Source organism: Triturus cristatus, chromosome 4_1, assembly GCF_964204655.1.
Source record: "Triturus cristatus chromosome 4_1, aTriCri1.1, whole genome shotgun sequence".
NCBI classification, from domain to species: domain Eukaryota; kingdom Metazoa; phylum Chordata; class Amphibia; order Caudata; family Salamandridae; genus Triturus; species Triturus cristatus.
The window spans coordinates 745,326,436-745,345,429 of NC_140585.1; the positions used below are offsets into that span (position 1 = coordinate 745,326,436).

General features: G+C 44.5%; 1 protein-coding gene across 2 annotated transcripts in view; it reads right to left on the reverse strand.

Annotated features, from left to right (window-relative positions):
• The window catches only part of GLT8D2 (glycosyltransferase 8 domain containing 2), a 138,445-nt gene extending 125,902 nt beyond the window's left edge, over positions 1 to 12,543 (reverse strand). Inside the window, exon 1 of one of the 2 annotated variants that reach the window (XM_085653251.1) lies at positions 12,159 to 12,543. The gene's annotated coding sequence lies outside the window, so the exon portion shown is untranslated. Of the gene's footprint in view, positions 1 to 12,064 lie in introns of both variants that reach the window. The other variant, XM_085653252.1, reaches the window with a different exon arrangement.
• Positions 12,544 to 18,994: the final 6,451 nt, after the last annotated feature.

The window sequence follows — 18,994 nt, forward strand, 5'->3', positions numbered from 1 at the left end:
CGCTCATTATGGGAATAAATGGGCCCCCGTTGGGGTTACTTACCCGGCTATATTGCCTGCTGGAAGCTGTAGTTCACAATCTAGGACTGCAGCTAAACTCAAAATAAAGAACTGGGTCCAGCTGGATTCCCATCAATGGGAGTATAATTTTAGCAATAGCTACCTTCCCCACCACTGATAACGGTAAAGATGTCCAAAATGTTATTTGCTCTTTAAGAGCTGTAATAGCCGAGGTCAAGTTGCCATCCAAGATGTCTCCCGCCTCTCTATAGACCAGTATTCTGAGGTATCTAAAGGTGACTGTCGCTGTTTGAAATGTCCAGCTACCAAAGCGCAATGGGTCCACTTGTGTAGTGTCTGTAAAGTAGTATGCATACGAATTAGTCTCATTAATAGATAACCCTGACAGTGATTGGAACTCACGGAATATTATGTGGATTGGTTCATGATCTTCTTTGAGATTATCACAGTACAATATTAAGTCATCCGCATATGAAGAGATAATATGTGCATAATTTCCAAGTCGTATTCCCTTGTGTTCAGCTATGGTACGTATTTTGATAGCTAGCGGTTCTAGTGCCAATATAAAAAGCAAAGGTGAGAGCGGGCACCCTTGCCGGGTACCCCGTGCTACTGTATAATGCTGTGAAATATGAACGCCTTTATGGGCACATGCCGTGGGGTTCGTATAGAGGAGGCTGACCCATTGCACATACTCGCTTGGAATTCCAAATTTCGGGAGAGTTCGTAACCATGTAACTCCAGTGTAGCGAGTTAAATGCCCGACGTAGGTCTAGAGATACACAGCCCTGGATTGTTATATTGTATGTGAAGTGTTTGGTTATGCAATATTGATTCTGAGTTCAGTTGGTAAATTGGTCACTGTTATTTTGATATATAATTCATATTTGTGATTTTGTTTTATAAGAATTTTGTTTTATTATTGATTGGCTTGGTTATCTGACTCATCGAAATCCAAGATCTAGATATATTGTACTTACCTGTCTGCATAACGTAGTGTGTATTGCGAGGCACATCATGTATACACATAAGGTTTTCTGAATTACCGGGTTTTCTGTATCAGGAGATTTTGTTTCTAATTGCTGTCTTTTACTTCTAAGTGCGGGGGAGTAATTACATTTGACAGGATAGATTACTGTACACGAGTCTGCCTAGTGTGAAGTGTTGTTTCAAACAGATCTGCAAAGGTGATGTTATTGTTTCTACTGTTTGTGAGACTTTGTTTTCCTCATTCACAGAGAAGTTGTGCTGTGATTAGTTAGTCAGTTAGGGAGCCGTGCTGGGGTTGGTGAGACACCACCACAAAGTTGCGCTATCATTGGTTGGTTGCTGACAGAGCCACACTGTGATTGGTTGACCTTTGACAGAGCCACGCTATGATTGGTTGTTGTTTGCTTGTTCATTTTGTGTGATCTATAGATTGTTTTGAGTAAAATAATGGGTGCTGTGTTAAAAAAGCCTAAAGTTTCTGTTGTTCTAATGTACCTTCTACTGAGAGTTAAAAAATGAGACCTTCATACATAAAGACGACAGACATTGGGTTTTATACATGTTCCTGGATTTCTGAATTACATGAATATTGAGCTTGTGATTAACAATGGGTCCTTCTGCATATAAAGAACAAATTCATTGGGGACTCAGTTTGGATTCTTGAGACATTCCTGCTTCCAGTGCCAAATTTTACCACAGAATTGCAAGGCTTGGTTGTGGCTGTGGTTTTGTTAACATTTCAACATTTACATCCATTCCGGAAATGTTCACCATCCCTCCTCCACGGCCTTGCATTTGCATCAACCCATGTCCCTTTCTCACACCTCCCATTTGAGACATCTCATTAATTCAAGCATTCCCAGTTAGCACATAACTCAAATCTGTACCCATCAACTGATTTCAGGCACTCCTCTTGAGTTGCTAGGTCTGTGCAATCATTAGCTTCTCCTCAATTTTTTTCTCCTTTGCATCAAACCAATCACTAATGTGTTTGGCAAGCTTCAAAATCAAATCTAAACTCACTTACTAAGCTCTGGATGCAAACACATACCCAAAGCAGAAATTAAACCACTGACACCATATATCTCGGGCATGTCGACTCCGATATGATTCTTAAAAACGTGCATACACCTCTCATAGTAAGCATGCACTGACTCTTTTGGCTCTTGTGAAGTTCTCAAAATCTTTGCCCAATTAATGTCCTTTTCATGCACCATCTTTTTCAGTTGTTCAATCATCTGTTTATATTTGTTAGCTACCTCCGACGTAGCATTATTAGGGGTATGTCTATCTGGTTCTTTATTAGGCCAATCAAGAGCAACCTTGAATTCAGACCACAAGTCACTAGAACCTAAAATTTCAAATAATGAATTCAAATCAGTTGACAACATCTGTGAAATTGCAGTTAACCGATGGGCTTCCTTGTACCACCTTTCATGCTCCTCTCCCAATTTTGGAACATTTGTAGTAAAGGAATAACAATCAGTTCTTTTCCAAGGCAGATACATTAAATTCACACTATGTTCTGCTCTTACTAAAAACTAGAAAATGTAATGTTTCTTAACTGAAGTGGCAGAGAGTTCCATAAGGCTGGAGCCAGGACTCAAAAGAAGCCTCCTCCCATTCTGGCTCTTCGGATGCGGGGTATAAGGGTCAAATTCAAGTCTGCAGAGCGTATGTCTCTAGTATGCAGATACGGTTGCATCAAGGCAGCCAAACTGGGGGTCCCTTGCTTATAAAGGAACTTATGAGAGATACATAGAGCTTTGAACTGCATACGCTTCTCGATGGGCAGCCAATGAAGTTTGCCAAGGAGCTAAGAAATGGAGCAGAATAAGGGGAGGGAAAAGAGTAATCTGGCAGCTGCATTCTGGACCACTTGTAGCCAATTCAAGACAGATCTTTTAGCCCCCAGTTATAGAATGTTACGATAATCCTGGCGTGAGATGAGTTTTAGCATTCAGCTTTAAGCAGATGTCATGCATCAAGCTGGTGACAGCTGTTAGACGATTTCAAAATTTGCTCCACAATCTGTCGACTCTACAGATAGAGAGATAATTAATTGAGTATCGTCAGCAAAGGACACCAATGAGATCCCAAATGACTTCACCACATCAGCTAATGGTCTGACATAGATATTAAAGAGAGCAGGACATAGCCCAGAATCCTGGGGTACGCTGTGTACCAACGCTCTTAGAGATGAAGGAAAAGAGCAAGAGATCACATAAAAAGATCGTTCCCTTAAAAAGGAGGTGAACCAAGTCAGGGCTTTGCCATGTACCCCCAATTCATGGAGTTGGCTTAGGATTAAGACAATCAGTGCCGGAGAGCTGCCAGCGTCTGCAGCACAGCGTAAGGTCTCAGTTGCTGTCAAAAGAGCAGAGTTAGTAATATAGGACGGTCTGAAACCATTCTGTGAAGGATCTAAAATTTCGTTCCCCCTCTAGGACATCAGTCAGAAGGATATTCACATATTTCTCCACTATCTTTGATAAAAATGGCAGCTGAGAGATGTTTTACATAGGCAAATAGACATCAAAAACGTCTGGCCCAGTTGGGCTCCTGTGTACCCCTGCAAATGTAGCACACAACCGATTCATACAGCCATTGGTTTATGGGGTTTTGTTCTTTGTTGTGGATTTTGGGCATCTGGTAACAATTGGGGTTGGCATGGGTGTGGGATTGAAGGGGATAGGAAAACTTTGGAAGTACTGTTTTTTATGTTTTTTAGCACAACAGTAGCATGTAAAGGAAGACGGTCACAGTCTTGATGATGCACATTGCCATAGCATGTAACCATTGAGGGGGACACAGGTACAGTGGAATGAAAATTAGAAATATCACTGTTATTACTTGGAATGTGTGACACACTGTTCACCGCTCTATAAGCCCAGATTCTTGCTGAAGCGGGGACGGCACAGAACCTTCCCATCATACTCAATGTACTCCAGAGTGGTGGTTACTTTACTACATAGATCATTATGGTTACAACTGGCTGAATGCTTAAATGACAGTATAGGATGGTCTATGGTGCTGACTAGCCTTCTGGAGGGAAAAAACTGCTTCTTGTGAATCTATATGGCCCAAATGTAGAGGACCCCAATTTCTTAGACGACCTATTACTAAAATGCAATAAGTATAGTGACTGGCCTTTGACTTAGGGCGGGGATTACAAAAGTGCACTTTCTGACACAGATACAAAGGCTATCCTTGCCCCTTTAGAGGGCCAGCTTGCCATTGCACCATATCGGGAAAATGGCCAGACTCTTGGATGTTTGAAGGCTACTACCCACGGCTGACGCCAAATAAACCTTTTGCTCGCCTGTGCATAGCACACACTCATGTATAGATATGTGGTTACTGTTCGGCAACCTGGTGCCCCTAGTGCATGCCATAGAAATACTGCTCCGTACACTATCTGACCATCCCCCAGCCAAAATAAAACTTGCTATCGGTCCTCTGCGTTTTAGACAGCTCCTTAGATGGAAACTTAGAGGTACGGAAATAAGAGATCAAGTGTTTAGGCCTGAGGTACGGGAAGCCATTATTGATTTTTTTAAGATAAATTACATTTCGTTTACAGAGGTGAGCATTCTGTGGAAAGAACTTAAGGCCTACATTAGAGGGGTCTGTATTTCGAAAAGCTCAGGCATTCGGAGACAACTAACTCAATTAGGGGGCAAACCTTGAGCTGGGCGATGGTGTGCTGAGGGAGCTACTTAACTCTCCGCTCACAATGGAAGATTTCAAACTACCCATCATGGCGCTGCCCAGGGTTAATGTCTCCTGGAGGGGACGTACAACCAATAGACTTTTATAAACAATATGTGGACTTGCTAGCCCCAAGGCTGCTGGATGTATATAGGGAGGCACTTTAAAAGAGAACTCTACTACCCATCTATGAGGAAGGCAGTACTGGTGGTCTTACTGAAGCAGGGGAGGGATCCCCAGGAATGCTCTTCTTACAGGCCACTGTCCTTACTGATGGCGGGGCAGATAACAAAGTTTATGCCAAGATACAAGTGCAGAGACTGAAGACTTTGATGCAATTTCTGGTATTACCAGAGCAGGCTGGGTTTATTCCACAGGGGTCAACAGCTTTTAACTTTCGCACCCTCATGACAGTAATGCATGGGATGGAACAGAATTTGTCGGCATTGCCAGTTCGCCTAGACGCAGAAAAGGCGTTCGACACCATAGAGTTAGAATGGCCATATATGGGTAGAGTGCTTTCATCAATGGGACTTGGCATGCACTTTATGAAAATATTAAATCTGCTATATACTGCCCCAACAGCTAGAGTTAGAATTGACAATGATTACTCTACAACATTCCAGATAAATAGTGGAACCAGACAGGGTTGCCCGATCTCTATTAAAATTTGCCTTGAACATAGAGCCACTGGCTTGCTATATGCAAGAGCGCCATACGCAGTGCAGGTTCATGCTTGACAATGGATGCCTTATAATCTCCCTTCATGCAGATGAAGTTGTGCTATATGTGAAAGAATTCAGCCCTTAAACTGAACCCAATGTTGAGGGAGACGGATTGTCTGTACTCAAAGTAAACTGGCCTATATCAATGATGTTCCCGCTGGTGGAGAGTGCAGGTTGCCCTGACTATGGCCCCTTCTCTTGGTGCGAAGATGGGCTGAAATACTTATGGATACATATAACGAGGGACACAACAGAATTAGTCCTCTGTATCTCTGAGGACCCTTTAGAATCCCTCAATACTAGGCTGGAGAGGTTAGTAAATTGTCTTTGTCGATGGGGAGGGTCTTGGTCGTTAAAATGATCATTTTGTCACTGTTTATATGTATGTTTTTGAACATGCACGTAAGACTATCGCCACACTTCTTTAAACAACTGAAGCAGGTCTTGCTTAAATCGATATAGACTGACGGACAGCCTCGAGTGCGCTGGGAGATCCTGCCAAGACTACTGAGGGGATGGCGGTTCCTGATTTTACACTGTACTACCTGGTTCCACAGGCACACTATATTAAATACACGATTGATAATACTTCCACACTGCGACATGTTAAAGTTGAGCGTGCTATCTGTCATATGAAACACCTACTTGGCAGAGTCAGGGATCCGTCACTACCTAGAGCAGTTGAAGTAGATACTGTAGGGAATACCTGTTACGCCTTGCAAAGGCTGTCCACTCTAATAGGGCTCACTATTCCTTACTCCCCGTGTTACCTTTGGTGGATGATGCGCTTCTGCGACTCTGGCGGGAAAAGTCTCTGAGACAGCTAATCTCGGACAAAGGCTGGGCCTACTGTTGTGCACAGATCAAAACCATCCCATTCACATATAAACAAATTGATACATTTTTTATATTTACATCCAACCTACTATAATCCGGAACGTATGTCCAGGTTTAGATTACAGGGCGGGGCAGTATTTAAGAGGTGTTGGCTTGAATCCGCTTCGTTCATACACAAGTTGTGGTCCTGCCTCAAACTGCGGAACTATTGGCAATGCATTTTCACAAAAATAAATGTAATGCCAGAGTTGCAACCGAGCCCTGAGCCTCAGACGGCATTGCTGGCAAATACATCCCAGGCACCAGCCCCCTGGTGTAAATGTATGTCTTACTTCTACTATTGGCCAAGAGTAGGGGGCAAAGGTATGGATTCAAAAGAAAACCACCTACCATTGTTCAATGGTACCAGAATATTGTGCATTGCAGGGGTAGTGAGGAGCACCATGCTAGAGCAGGGCTCCAAGATTTCTGGTTACCCTTCTGGACATACTTTATGTCACACACAGACGGGGAGGAGGTAGACAATGCGAGCCCAAAGATAGATAGACCCTCCTTGCCGAACACCGAGGATAACACTGAGGAGAAGATGTAATGGAATTAATACATACTCCGTAACATTAGACGTTTGTGATAGTTTACCTACGAGATGGGTAAAAGGGAAATGAAGCTATATACAATAGATGGAGTAAAGGTGTGTGCATTGTCGTCAAACAAGACGCACTATAGCCATCCTTAGAATGTATGATAATATCAGAACAATGATGTATACTGTGATGCGGCAATTTATGTTGCATCTGTTGGGAAAAATTAAAAATCAACTTTTTTAAAAATAAAATAATAAGAGTCTTAAATATGGTATCTGTTTAAAAATGATTGCACAAATTGAGAATGGAACCACATCTAAACAGGGGAATGTGTGAGGTTCAAGTAAAGATGAGCAAGAGTTTATTAAGGAATTTAATGTGAGAAGAGTGAAGATTGTGAGAGATTATAGAGATGAAAGAGAAATAACAGAACAGATTAAAGAAATGGAAGACATTAGATTGTCGAATTTACATCCCAGATTGAGTGGAACAGGACAGAGAAGTTGGAATTTATGTGGTGTGTTGTGAACCGTTGAAGGGTGTCAAGGTTGAATTTGTGGGCGAGAGGAGAGGGAGTGTGGAAGAAGGTATGTTGTATGTGGTGACTGATTGGTGGGAGCAGATACTGAGTGGAATTTATTATGTGTGTGATGACTGCTTATTTCAATTTGCCACGTAATAAGTGGCATAGCTAGACCTTTTGCTGCCTGTAGTGGCCCCTGCATTTGCTGCCCTGCATCAGCCACATGTAGGAGCGGGGGGTGGGCATTTGCTGGGGATTCCTATGGTTGCTGCCCCTCGATAGTCGCAGGTAAGAGCCTGGGGGGTCGGGGACGCCGCTGCCCCTAAAACACGTGCCACCCGCTATGCCACTGCATGTAATTTGGCTGGATCTTGTTATCTTGCTCTAGTGTTCCCTAGACTCAATAATACGAATGGAATGGACGATGCAACTGGTTTGAGGCTAGTGGAATATGGATTTCGACAGACAGCATTAGATATATTAGGTACTATTATTTCTACCTATACGTGTGGATATGAATGATGTCAAGATTAGACGTTTGTCTACATTGGTGGACAGACTTGCTTTAAGTAGGGATGGTGCCCAAACTCAAATTAATTCTGAAATAATTACTATTTGAGCTCTGGGAATGCAAAACCGTTTTGCTCTAGATATCTTTCTTGAAAAGAAGGCAGTGTTTGCAAGATACTGCAAGTTAAAAGGTGGTGTGCATTCATACCTAACAATAGCCCTATTATGAATTCTTATATAACCAATGTAACTAACATCTCTTGTGAACTTCAAGCTTTAGAAGAGCATGGAGTATAGAAGATAGTAGGTTCCTGGCTTAGTGAGATAGGGAAGGGATTTTTGCATTTTGGCAAGATTGGTGAATGGATTGATAATTTGGGTGGAGGAACTTTATGTTTAATACTAACCCCTGTGATAATTATAATGATTTGTGCAATTGTGTTGTTTCTCTTGCTAAAATGTTCTTGGTGTTTGATTAAAAACTGTAGTTAAAAAAATAAAAAGAGATCCTTAAAGAGAAATGAAGATTATGAGATGGAGCATGTCAAAGATCGTGTTTACAACCCATTCCATTCCAACAAACTTTATTTCGGTCACCGTGGACCATAAAAGTGCATACACAGAAAATTCATACACATAAAACCACGTACTATAAAACAATCCCCATTAATAGCTATACAAATTAATAATTTAGCAAGTGCATCACAGGGGTCACAGAGTGGTGGATCCAGGCAATTCAAGTCTGCAACCCGTCCTCATCCAGTTAAAGTGGGTGTTTCCCCTAAATAAGAGCCACATAAGACATTTAAAACATTAAAAAGATTTTAAAATGTGGGAAAACAGTTGGCAGATGAAGGGAATATATACATTTAAGGCTGTGGTAACGGATTTAGAAACATCCAGCGCGTACGCCACATTGATGTTAAAAATTGGGATACAGCAAGAACAATGGGCTTGTGTGTATCATACTTTAGGACTCTAAATGCCTCCTCCCAATGCACAAACCCTAGGTTACTGTACAGTCGGATAAGCCAGCGCTGCTTAGCTGACATATAGCCGGGGCAGAAGAAAAGAACGTGGAGCTCTGACTCTTCCTCACAATTGCAGGCAGGGCACACTCGAGGGGTAATTTTTGACCATTTGTTGGAGAAGGCACGGAGTGGCAAGGTCCCAAATATAAAGTGGACATTTAGTTTCCTTTCCAAGGTTGGTTGCATGTCATCCAGGAAAGACTCAATCATATACACGTCTTTGATTTTCAGGAATTCGGCTGTCAAGTGTCCTAAGGCCGAACTCCCCTGTTAACTGCAAGTTTGTGAATTCTATAAGATCTTACCAATTCTGAGTGTGAAATTACAGGGCACATTTCCTCTGCATTGCTCCAAAGACTTGATTCTCCCAGCCTACTACATTCGTCCTTTACATGTGCAAACCATGGTATTTTACCTACACACAGGAAACTCTTTCATTCTGACCGAGAAATGGCCAGTTCCGGGGTCACCCAAAATCTGCGCCAAAAAGTTATGGGTCTAAGTCCAATCTCATCCCCAATTGGTCTGATTCCAAGAGCCACCTGTCGGGGGGTAGAGGAGTGGTGGGGGGGGAGGTCCAGCATCTGCCTCATAAATCTCTTCTCTATTTTACTAACACTACTAGAACAACAATGACCCCATAATTCAGCCCCGTACATTGTCGCACCCCTAGCTTGCACCTTATAAATCTCTGCTATAGGCCCAGCTGGTTTGTAGGAGGAGTTTATATACGGTTTTACAAAAGTCTGGGCTAGCTTGAGACGTGCTTTGGCTATTTGGGTCCCCCACTCCAAATTTTCTGTCAAAGTGACACCTAGATTTATTTATTTTATTTTATTTTACATTAATTTTAAAGGTTTTCTGACTGCATATGCTGGTTGAACCGCTTGAGCCCCAGCCACTGAAGCTCTTCTACTTCTAGGCACTACTGTTTACCCCTTTTGTGCTTCGGCGTGAACATTTTGGGCACCTGCAATAAATAGAGCGACAATGACTAGGTGACCAAGGAGACTGTCGGGTCCGTACACCAGCCTCATCTGTTTCCGGTCAGAAACCCGGCCTAAGCTCAGAAGGAAGACGCCTCTTGTCATCAACGCACCAGAGGCAACTTGATGGGATGGTCAGTCTGAAGGGGATCCAGGGTGCTTCAGACGATCATGCAACACTTATCCTAAGTGAGGCCCCCCAGTATTCTGCTATGCACAAGGAGTTCCGCGTGTGTGCAGCATGCACTGCATGCCTTGCTGCGATGCGCCTGCATGTCCTCCGAGCTGGGGTTTTCCAGGAGGCTGACCTGGAAGCCACATGAGCTGCGCTGCCTACTCCAGATTGTCTCTGGGACGGTCCCCATAGAAAACTTCCTGCATTTCTCCTCTTTGCAGGGTCGATTAGGACTGAAACTGCGCATGGACACCCTCATAAAAGTGCCCACCCACTAGTGAACCTGGTACAAAAGTGTCCCACATTTGCAACTGGTGCATTTTTTTAACATGTTAATACAAGTTATGTAGGTGTTTTGCAAGGTGTGCAGACAATGTTTGTGGTAATATCAGAGACATTAATAGTAAAACCCGGCCCACCACACCCTAAAACAGGCCCACGAACACCCAAAAAACAGCCCACTCACTGACCCTTGATGCCAGCCCTTCTGGCACTGCCAGATTGCCTTACAGGCCAGGCCGACCCTGCCTCCATGTAAGATGTAAAAAAAACTACCCCTTGTTGTGTTGTAATATAACAGTTTACTTGAGGAATAAAGCTTGTTCACCACCAAAGCAGCACCTTGAAACTGAAATAACTGTACGTTAATTGTACCACAATCAATGGTGCACGTTATATCGACCTTTGAAAGACTATGGGGCATATTTACAACGAGGCGATAAAAAATTATCGCCGCTTTGGCGGCCGTTTTCGGCCGAAAAGCGGCGATAACTTTATCGCTATATTAGCAAGGCCACGCTAACGCGTGAAACCTTGCTTTAGCGTGGGGATTTCTAACACCTAATGAGATGCAAAGTGGGCGTTCCTGACCTAACATGACAGGAGAAATGTTTCTCCTATCATCAAGCCCCACGCTATGAAGCATAGCGTCATCGCTACTTTCCTAACACCTGCTTCAGGACTGACTTAGCCATGATATCCTATGGAAGGAGGATATCATGGCTAAGTTTGTGAGTCCCTATCAACAAGCTAACGTGAGATTATCGCTGGGTTTCCAGCGATAATCTCACGTTAGCCAGTTAGCGTGAGGATTTTTATCGCTATTGAGATAAGCGTTGCTAATAGCACGCTATCTCAGCGATAAAAATCGGCGCTAGCCGGCGATAATTATCCGAGCGCTAAGTGCGCTCAGCGATAATTATGTTGATATGCCCCAAAGATCTCTAAACTCAGTCCACTCGTCTGTTGAGCAGTCTGCCCGGGTGATGTTATGTTTTGTGAGTTTTCAATTCGCTCACATTTGCAATCTCGGGTGCACCTATCAATGCTGCAGGTGTAGCAGCAGCACCAGGGCCGAGGGTCCCGAAGGGCCTTATGCACCCCATGTATTGCTGTTTTTGCTAAGAAAGACTTAGGGGCATTTTATCAAGCCAGGCGATAAAAATTATCGCCACTTTAGCGGCAGAAATCTGCCGCTAAAACGGCGGTAACGGGCTTGATAATATGCTCTATGGAACATCTAACATGGGCTTCAATTGGAATTCCATAGAGCATATTATCAAGCACGTTATCGCCGTTTTAGCGGCAGTTTTATGCCGCTACAGCGGCGATCATTTTTATCGCTTGGCTTGATAATATGCCCCTAATGGGCCCATTTCCATGCTTGCACTGGAGCCAATACAACCCTAGCCACCCCTCTGGCTCAAGGCACTCTGGTGTTAAAGTTCGTTCTCTCTCAACCAAGCGCCGTGGAGTGATCTCTCACACCTTCAGGGGCCGTCTCTATTATGTCCCGCATGCCTCCACTCCAGATCACACTAATGACTTGTGCCAAAAAGATTTCGCAACAACAAAAAGAAAAGACATAAAAAAACACGTGCCAAAAAATCACTGAGAAGCGGAAGATCACTATAAGTCGAGGCTAGTGGGCAGCTCTTCGTTCAGAGGAAGGTATACATTAGATCTACTTACTTATGCATTCCCTCTGCTCTCCACCCCCTTCATGCAAACAGCTGGCTGCCTTCAGTCTCCGCAGCCGGCCTCAGCCAGAGCTCTCTGTACATACCCGAGCCACGGTCTCTTCAGATCCACACAGCTTCGCTTCTAGTTCCTACATGATCTCATTCTCTGGGACGCCCTTAAGAGGGTTAATGTTCCCAAGGTCCTATGATAAGTCGTCTTTCTTTGTCGTACTTTTAGGATTTGATGTAGTCGTTCTCCTTTCTTCTTCTCTCTTTGGCGTTTCGCTGCTTGTTTTTCGTGCGGCTGTAGGCTGCCTGCTAAAGTTAAACATCGCCTTGGAGAAGAGAGACTGGAAACAAGTTCCAGATGTGCAGCCCCTCATCTGCAGACCGCTCGTGCACAGATCCTCCCAGCCCACCACTCTGGCCTCTGCCCAGCACCCCCTCCCCAGCCACGAACACATGGGCCTCAGACGCTGCCAGTGATCTGACGCAGGAGGGGAACTGCTGTAGCCAATGCCGACTCTGCTCGCTAACAAAGTGAGGGCACGTGCCAGCCAAGGAAGGGTATCATAAAAGGCCACTTCACAGCCTCAGGGGGAAGTCTATGGGCCCAATTACGTGCGCAGGGTGCGAAAGTAACGGGTCCCGAATCACAGATTTAGGCCAGTAATTGTACTCTCTGCAAAGTCTGTGCAATTACAAGTTATTGACCAGGAATTACTGAGTTATTTTCCGCACGCGCATTCCCCATTCTACTCCCATTTACCACTTACTCGTGGCAGGTGGTAAACGGGGGCGGGGTGGGGTGCGAGTGAGGGAATTTGGGAGGGTGTTGGGGGACATCAGATTGTTTGCCAGCACAGGGCATGGTCCCCCAGATTATCGGAGGGTGCAGCAGCAGCTGCAGGGGAGATGGAGAAGGATTGTGTGGGGGCGAGCTGTGACTACTTCTCCTACCTGTAGTGTCTTGACATTATGCGACCAAAGACCCTTGCAATTCTGGGCGGACTCTAAACAAGAACTATGTAAGCTGCTGGGAGGTGTTAAGGTGGTGTGATCGTATGTGGAGGAATAAACATATCTGTTACAGAGCTCCGTGTGTGGCAAGCTCATTTACATGCTCCTGGGCTGGGGAAAACGCCAGTGGCGGTTCCTCCGCTAAGGCAGAGGAGCGTTGCCCACCTTTTTTTCAGCAGTGTAAAAAAATAAAATAGTAACTCAGTTGTTATCATTTTATTTTTTCCTTTTTCGTGCACAGCAGCTTTGCGGGTGGGGTGGGCGGAGCTGACAGAGCAGCCGAGGAGTGGCTTGCCCCTACTCTTAAGTGCACATGACTGTTTGTCCAGCCCTCTCGTGCCGACCATAACAGTCATGCAAACTTTCCCTCTTCTCCACCCAGTCTGCATTACAGCCTGGTTGGAGAACATGCCCAGGCCCCCATGCCCTGTCTGAGCGCCGAGCCACGGCGCTCGGACCAATCACAACGCTAGATTGCAGCATTGTGATTGGCTCAGTGGAGCCTGGGTGCTTCCTGGCTGCTTCCTGTTACTACCGGCGGGAGGAGGAGAGACGCGACCAGGTGGAGGGGCAAGGAGGACGTGGAGGTTGCGTTTGCAAGAGTACGACTATACAATTGTACACAAGCAGGGGAAAGACCAAAACCCTGCAGAGTGCTGCTACATTGCCACCGTTTGATATCCAAAGCAGCTGAAGAGTACCTCAACTTCATTATGAGGTGCCGCAGCTCTATCCGTTGAACAGATTATTGCTGCTACCAATGCAGATAAAGACATGTTCATCCGCAAAGACCTCATTGCAATGCAATCTTGGGAGAACAGTATTCGACCCTTTGCTGAGGATGTTGAATTAAAAAAATTAAAAAATGTACAGGATGAGTGATCCATCACCTACGAGGGCATCATATTGAGAGTCCCAAGAATCTCTACACCTGAGAGCCTCAGACAGTGTTGCAGGGATTCTGCGTAGTCACAGAACTATGCTTGGGGTCATGAAACCTTAGTAGGCAGGGACTGAGTCATCCTGCCAACTGAGTACCCATGGAACCGACTAGCTATAGTGTCTCACTTGCCCTCCTACTCACTCACAGAAGACCAAGTGATTAGAAACCCCAGAACACAACACTCCCGACTCTCTCAGGGTTCGCGGTTGCAGGACACACCTTTTCACTCGCACTCCTGTACTCATCCACAATAAGATCTGACAGACACGAGAATTTTAGCTATCATACTGTAGTATGCAGTATTCGTGCCAAATCAAGTAGAAAAATGCCTAACACAGATACAGTCAGCATAGCAAGGAGTTCGTAAATCATAAAAGGAGTTGTCATTATATACGATAGTGTAGCCTAGCATCCCTCCCCCTCTACAGAAGCAACATGATTATATATTAGAAGATCTCTGGGAGTTGGCAGCAGACCCTGTACCTCAGTTTATAGATAGAGGAACTACATCACAGGTGTTGTCACGCTCCCCTCCCTAGAAAGATCCCTCTCCAAGTGTGTGTGTTACCTATCTGTGTATACATCTATGACCAAAGAACATGTTCCCAAACAACAGCTGCATCTGCATGTTTTGTCTAGATGCTAGGGCCTGACCACAACAGAATAACAAGGGGCATTGTTGTTTGACTGTGTCTGTATTGTTCAGACTAAATCCCAGGAAAGAACAAAATGCAAAAACAACAGCATGTTCTATGTGTAAGGTGAGCGTGGCACAAAGCAAAATAAGTTAGTGTAGTAAAGTGCGCAAAGCAGAAGACAGTCCGCAACTGGCTCATGCTAATAGAGGGAAAACGACAATGGCCGCATGGACCACGTGACACCCTCCCCTTGGTCAATATGTTAGCACAAAATGGCAACAGAAGTCAGGGGTAAGCAGAACCAAAGCTTTGCTGGTGAGTGCCCAAGGCAAAATATGGCCGAAAGAAAAGGAAAGAAAGTTATGTATGCAAAAATATATCCAATTACAGCGTAACGTCAGGACCCAATATGTAGGATGCCAAGTGGAACGCCATCATCTCTAGTAAGTGATCTGAACCTTCCAAAGTGAAAAGCGTAGCCATCCAATTGAACAGACATGCTCCTCATATCCAGTTGTCGCTAGGACAATCCAAGGAGAACCTGTGCTGACTTCAATGAATCTGAGATCCAAGAGACGATGTGCAGAGGGAGTCGCTCACGGCTATTGGCCCCAATGATGGATTGTACACAAGCCGCTTACCCAAGGCACAGTCCTGGTTATGGACCATTAAAGGACCCATCAACAGATCAAAATCCAGGGCAGCGTGTGACGGAGTAGCTAGGCAGATATTCAGGGCCCACTGGAAGGGGCACCGGATGCACTAAAACACAGGTTGCACACAGGTGAAGTACGTATAACAGAAGGTCAGAAAAAAGTTGACATCAAGAGCTTCAAATGGCATCAATCCAAAAAGCTGTCACATCCGCTCACGGTACAGCTGCAGTTGTTGCTGGCCTGGTAGAGCCACAGATTAAGCAGCCTTTGCAGAAGAGAAGGAATAGAACAACAATGCCACAATTCAAAATGAGCAGCAGCGGGAACTCACCGAACATGCTGGGAAAAATAGAATGTATAAAGGCAGGGATTACTCCAAAATAGTTTGAAAAGAGGTCACGAGGCCGGAGGCCACGAGTTAAAAAAAAGTGGACTAGGCCACTGTATCAGACACATTAAATATTTGGTGTATTAATCCCCTGAAATGGAGGGGGAGATTCATGTTTAACAATGATCGTATTTCACTGGATGTTCTCACCACCTGCAATTCGAAGGTCTCACGAGCTGACGTGAGAGCCATTACTTGTAGAACCAATAGCGCTTTGAGTCTGATTAGCTTATTGAAATCTGTTTTCAAAACTATCTACACTCTCATGTGGAGGGGAAAACAGGACGTTGTTGCAACAAGTAACTAGCTGGGAAACCGTTACTACGTATGGGATTCCTGCCTGCAAACCACAGCAGTTCTGATTATTAAGGACAAGATAACTGCCATTGGAAAGCAATGTGAGAGTGGGAATAATAGCGGGAACAGGAGTTCCTTTTAAAAGACAAGCCAAATTAGGGGCAGAAACATTACATGCGCCGTGGAGTTTTACTTGTTGACACACAAGGGAAAGTACGACAGTGGATTCACAATCCTCCCCGTAAGAAAAACCTCTTTCAGCTCGCTGACAACGATATGTAAATGGCAAGGACCACACCTCATGTATGTAACTGCTCCCAAAGGGTTCATATCTACCTACGGGGAAATGTTTCATGCAGGCAGTAAACTGAAACAACGAGATGGGTAACAAAATAACCCAGTGTATTAACCAGACCGCATAATGAGTCTCTGCCACAGTGAAGGGTAGTTGTTCTAGTTTTTCTATATGCAGCATAGTGTATGTAGCATCTTACTTGGCCATTAATTTTTGTTAGCTCGTTAAATTAAAAGGTAAAAACCCTTGCATTCAGGTAATCCCATGGAACTCGCCCGTTTTTAGGTCTCGCCTACGTAGCACGCATGAACGCTGCATAGGAAGAGACTTCTTGAAATCGATTAGCTTTTCTCCCCAAAAACGTGCACGCTTTGCATTGCTTGCAATTGCAATGCCTGCACGTCTGGGGATTGACTTGCGGGAGCGAGCGGCAACATCTGTTAGCACTTATCGTGCTCGCACCGGCAAGGGAAATGCTGCAAGTCCCTGCTTCGGCCACACTTCCCCCAACCACCCCTCTCACTTGTATTACCATGCGTCTGCTTAATAAGCAGCCACGCACATACGTTTTGGTTACTGAACTATTAGCAACACGTCCTTTTGTCGAGGCCTGCCCTGACGTTGCCCCCAAACGCATGCTACCCTGTTTGCCTAAAAACGTGTCTTCCACAGCTGCTGCTTTTATTCCTTTATGCAGCCAAACGTTGCTACGGCATGTATGTGGTGCCATTATTAATCTTCGTCTCCCGGGACGAGCACAGGGATTTCCTCTCGGCAAGGCTGATTTCGGCAGACAACACTCAGACCAGGTGCTAAGATTAGTGTGTTTCCCTTCATTTCATCGAGGGTAAGTCATGCACACAGCTTCACAAATGTGATGGTTCTTCCTTTAATTCTTTTATTTACCAAACCATTCCAGTGGTATAGATTTATCAGCACGTCCTTTTTTTCAAGTCCCTGACATTGCCCCCACACGCTCCCTACCCAGGTTGCCTAACAACATGTAGCGCATTCTGCCACAGCTGCTGCTTTTGTTCCTCTACATAGCCGATTGACATTGCTTCGGCGTGCATGCGGTGACTTTATTAATCCTCATCTCCCGGGACGAGCATAGGGATTTCCTCTTGGCAATGTTGTCACCCAGGGCCCCTTTCTGTGCCCTGGTGATGATGAATACAGGCCCCAGCTAGGCCCGCAAGGCACAAGGGTTCGCTCTCCTGTAACGGAATCTATAAGGAAGTTGGCACGGAAACTGCAAAGTACAAAAACAGCATTTATTAACCCTTAAGGGTGGTCCTACAATCCACACAACACCCTTCAGTATTGCATGGAGTAGCACACAGAATTTGCGTACACAGTCCCCTTTTATACACAACAGAGGGGCTCATAAGTGGGTGGATACAACATGAGGCCGAAGAACATTACCATTTATGGTCATTCTCGATACTGAATCAATACATGGGCGGAGCCAACACACTCCTTGAGCCCGCGAAACACATGGTCAAGCAAGGCTAATTATAACAGATGTGGTCAAGTCTGGACATGCGCCAGATGGACGAGAGAGAGCTATTTATAAACTGTTACTAGGCAGATTTACAAGAGCAACTAACACAAAGGTCGGACTCTCCTCGTGGTGAACACGTGGCACATGATAATACAAAATGGATTCCGAACTTCGGTCAACATAACGGAGAAAACGTGATCTAAAGGGAAAGCATTAATGTCTTCAGTAAATGCTTAATCACATTGCTGTTTTAATTTACAACAGACGACCCTTTCAGCATTTACTGAAGACATCCGGTTTCCAAAAATCATCATATATGTCAATTATCATCATTCCTTTAACCTCTTTAGCTAGACGCTTCTGATGAGCAACATCGGCAATAGCTTTCTTATCCGGAATGCAGAATGAAATGCATACGGAACAGAACAATGGTCCACATTGAACACACATACAGAAAAAGAACAAAATTGCTATAATAATACAGAGACCAGTTAAGACCTTCCATCCCCAGGCAGTAACCAATGCCCAAAACCATCCAGAAAAGGACCAAGTGCCGTTTTCTGTGTGGATTTCAGCTGCTATTTTATGCAGCTTGTTAATGGCGTTATAAACGGATGGCGTATGATCAGGGATGAACACACAGCAACTACTTCCAATAATTTTACAGGCTCCACCTCGATCAGCTAGCATTACATCTAGTACCATACGATTCTGCAATGCAACAATCCTAGTTATTTGTAACTCTTCCGTAAGATTCCCAAGAGCAGCAGCAGTCTGATTTGTCACAGCTTCTACCACTCTTAATCTTCGGATCTTCCTACTATTCAAAGCGGCTCCAACAAAGGAAAACAGTCCTAAGTTAAAATCAATATACTGCTGCAAGCTGGTATCAGTCTGATCCACATCATCGATCGATAAAGTACGTTTATACCTATTTACAGTCACATTATTCAACAATTTCAAATCCTTATGGTAAGATGCTGGTGCTAGGAATACAGGAGGTAATAGGAAGGATACATAACATACCCCAGACCACCCAGCCGGCAAACGGTAATAACCTTTATTCCCGCACACAAAATAGGTATTATGGGACGCTAGGAAGGTACTGTTATTCAATCCATCAATGTTCAAGACAGTTAGGCGATCACTGACACCAACAGGGATAAAACCCACACTCTGGACACACAGGTCCGCTTGAG